This window comes from Panthera uncia, chromosome B1 (genome assembly GCF_023721935.1).
Source record: "Panthera uncia isolate 11264 chromosome B1, Puncia_PCG_1.0, whole genome shotgun sequence".
NCBI classification, from domain to species: Eukaryota; Metazoa; Chordata; class Mammalia; order Carnivora; family Felidae; genus Panthera; species Panthera uncia.
In genome coordinates, this window is record NC_064811.1 from 137,881,039 (window position 1) to 137,884,386 (window position 3,348).

A 3,348-nucleotide genomic window follows, 5' to 3' on the forward strand; every position below is an offset into this window, starting at 1 on the left:
CCATTAGTAATCATGAAATTACAATAAATTTAGTTTATTAGGCTTCACATTCAAAATCTGCAAAGACTTTTATTTAAGTAGTAATATCTAGGAGGGACAAGGATTCAGGGAAGTGGGGCTTAGGATACCAACACCTGGTAATAATTAACTGATGAATGGATAAAGAAATTGTGGTTTATATACACAATGGAGTACTACGTGGCAATGAGAAAGAATGAAATATGGCCTTTTGTAGCAATGCGGATGGAACAGGAGAGTGTTATGCTAAGTGAAATAAGTCATACAGAGAAAGACAGATACCATATGTTTTCACTCTTATGTGGATCCTGAGAAACTTAACAGAAGACCATGGGGGAGGGGAAGGAAAAAAAAAAGTTAGAGAGGGAGAGAGCCAAACCATAAGAGACTCTTAAAAACTGAGAATAAACTGAGGGTTGATGGGGCATGGGAGGGAGGGGAAAGTGGGTGATGGGCATTGAGGAGGGCACCTGTTGGGATGAGCACTGGGTGTTGTATGGAAACCAATTTGACAATAAATTTCATATAAAAAAAAAATAAAGTTGGTAAAACATCTCCAGAGGGAAATTTAATCTAAAACCTTAAAAAAAAGTTTGTATTCTTTTATTCTACAATTATACTTCTGGAAATTTTTTCACTAGCTAGGAGTTAAGTTCACTGTAGTTGGGTTATAACATCAAACAAATAAGCATGCAAAATGTTTAACAGCAAGAAGACTGGTTTAAAAATTATGATGTTTCAGTTCAATGATGTAATACCAGTTACAGGTGAAGCTGTGCAAGAATATTTGATGGCATGGTTAATGACAAAAGAAAAGTGAACACCTCTAGGTGGGACTATAGGAAAGTTTCTTTTTCATTTTTGTGTGTTATAAATTGTATCTAAATGTTTAAGTATTTGTTTTTTAAAATAAAAATTAACTCCTTAAAAATTTTTGTTCCCGTGGTGAGAACTTTTACAATCTTATTTTTAAAAAATCATTAAAAAATTGTAACTATGTATGCTGAAGGATGTTGATGAAACCTATTGTGATGGTCATTTTGCAATATATATAAATATCAGATTGGTATGTTGTGCACCTCAAACTAATACTTCATGTTAGATTATACCTCAATTAAAAAAAAAGAAAAATAATAATTACTTAAGCAAAACACCCTAATATGGGTTGCATGGATCAATGGATATCAACAGGGATCCGGGAATCTTCTGAAACCTGATGCAAAATATCCAGTGTCTGAGAGTTTGCATACTCTTCTGTAGAGAAAATATCTTATGTCAATTCTCAGAAATGGCCAATAACTCAACCAAGTATCAGAACTATTAATCCAGACGCTGCATACAAATAAAATTGATTTAGTTTGCAATTTCTTTGATTATATGGACAATTCTAAAATTCAAGTTAAATTATTTATATATTATAAGTCATCATCAGCAAGTAAGACAAATCCTTTAGTGGCTATAACCACAGAGAAAATGTCAAAATATTTTTTGTGGTATTGGATTTCTTAAATATTTATCATAATGTATGTTTAATTCATCTATATTCATCTATTACTAAGTAAAACTTATAATAAAAGTATTCTTTACTATACAAGTAAGGCCAGATTAATAAATCTACTTAACAGAGTTAAGACTGCAACAAGCTTAAATAACCAAAGAGGTATATACTTGGATAAAACCAAGACGCAGGTATATGGCAGTATGTTAAAGAGTGAGGTCAAGAAATAGTACATTTAACAAAATCTAAAATACGACCTGCAAGATTGTTACTAGTTTTCATTCAAAAGATGAACTACATGTTACTATTATGTCATTAGTAGCTTTTTATTTGATGTTTTAAAAGATTCTATAGTAAATCATATAAAATACCAACTTTATTAAAAAAAAATAATAAACATGGCACTGCCCAGTACTTTACAAACAGAAATATTTCAGTTCACAAAGTTTTTTGTTTTTGTTTTTTGTTTTGTTTGTAGATGTAGTACTTTCTTAGTTCTCAAAATGATTGTTTCTCATCATAAGCCCAGGTTTATAAACAATATTGAAGTCAGAGAAATTAAAAAATCTTATATTAAGTCACTCAGACAAGAGATAATAGAGTTGGGTCTCTTATTTCCCAATTCCAGGGAGTTTAGCAGATATGTGTTATGAATCGACTTCCACACATCTACCTCTAAATAGATGTTATATATATATCATTATTATTATAGAGAAGTAAACCTTTATTTCCTTGTTTGACAAATACAGTTGGCTGGTTGAGTTGGTTGCTTTTTCATGATTAATCAAGGAGACCAAATCCCATATTCTCTTCTGACTCCTTGGACTCTTCTTTGCTTCAGCCTTAGCTGGGGCTGCAGGCAGGAGGAGTACGGGTGGTGGGAGTGGTTATGAGGCAGCTACCATGAATGCAGATGGATCTGCCAGGAAGGCCTCTTGACATTTTCAGCAAGTGGGAAGATGTAATCAGTCTACACAGACAAATCCAGGACCTGCCTGCATACATGATGATGGAATGAGGTACTGATGCAACAGCTGGGTAACCAATCTGCAAACAGACGCTGGCAACATTATGGACACCTTCCAGGAAGCAAGAATGCAGTTTCCTCTGTGTTGCCAAGCATTTCAAGGTTGTAGATGCTGCCACTGTCAAACACCTGCTGGGTGGTCAGCCCAAACGAGAAGGGGGCTATGTTCAAGAGTGTGGCTTCACTGGCTCCCACTTTGTCTCTAGTCTTCATCGCTGTGTATCACTCAGGATTTCAATAGTGCCCTTGGAGATTTTAGTGGTTATACCTAAAGCCTGAAAGAAGGAGGTCTTCTTAGGCCTTGGACCAGTATTCTGGGCTGGCACAATGACTTCACATGGAGCTATGGCACTGGCAGCTTGAACCTTATTGGCCAACAGCATGTCCCTGATCTCAGTGATGTCCTTTTTGGTGAACACAAAGCCCACCTTCCTCTGGATATGAAGCAACAGTTTCTCCAGAGCTGGGTTGTCTTCCAGATGCTCTCGGATTGCCTCATACATTATGACATGTCATATCATTAACAAGATACCAAATAGAAAATGCCACTGATACCCATTAATTTTATGCATGTGAATAAATGTTTGTATTTTAGTTAACATTTTTTGACCAATAGAAGAGTACTTGTATAATTTTTTAACATAAAGTATTACATAAACATATAACATTACTGTATCTGATCAGAGTTAACTATCTTAGTGAAACCAGATGTTTGAAAGCTTCACCAAGGACCTTCTAAATGCGTGCAGAAACATATACAGGTTATAAATAGAGAGTAGCAGTGGCATTTCCCTGTGCTTACAGT

The 3,348-nt window shown here is 34.8% G+C and overlaps 1 pseudogene; it reads right to left on the reverse strand.

The window, feature by feature from the left end:
* Window positions 1-2,296: 2,296 nt before the first annotated feature.
* LOC125922456 (60S acidic ribosomal protein P0-like) lies at window positions 2,297-3,115 on the reverse strand (annotated as a pseudogene).
* Window positions 3,116-3,348: the final 233 nt, after the last annotated feature.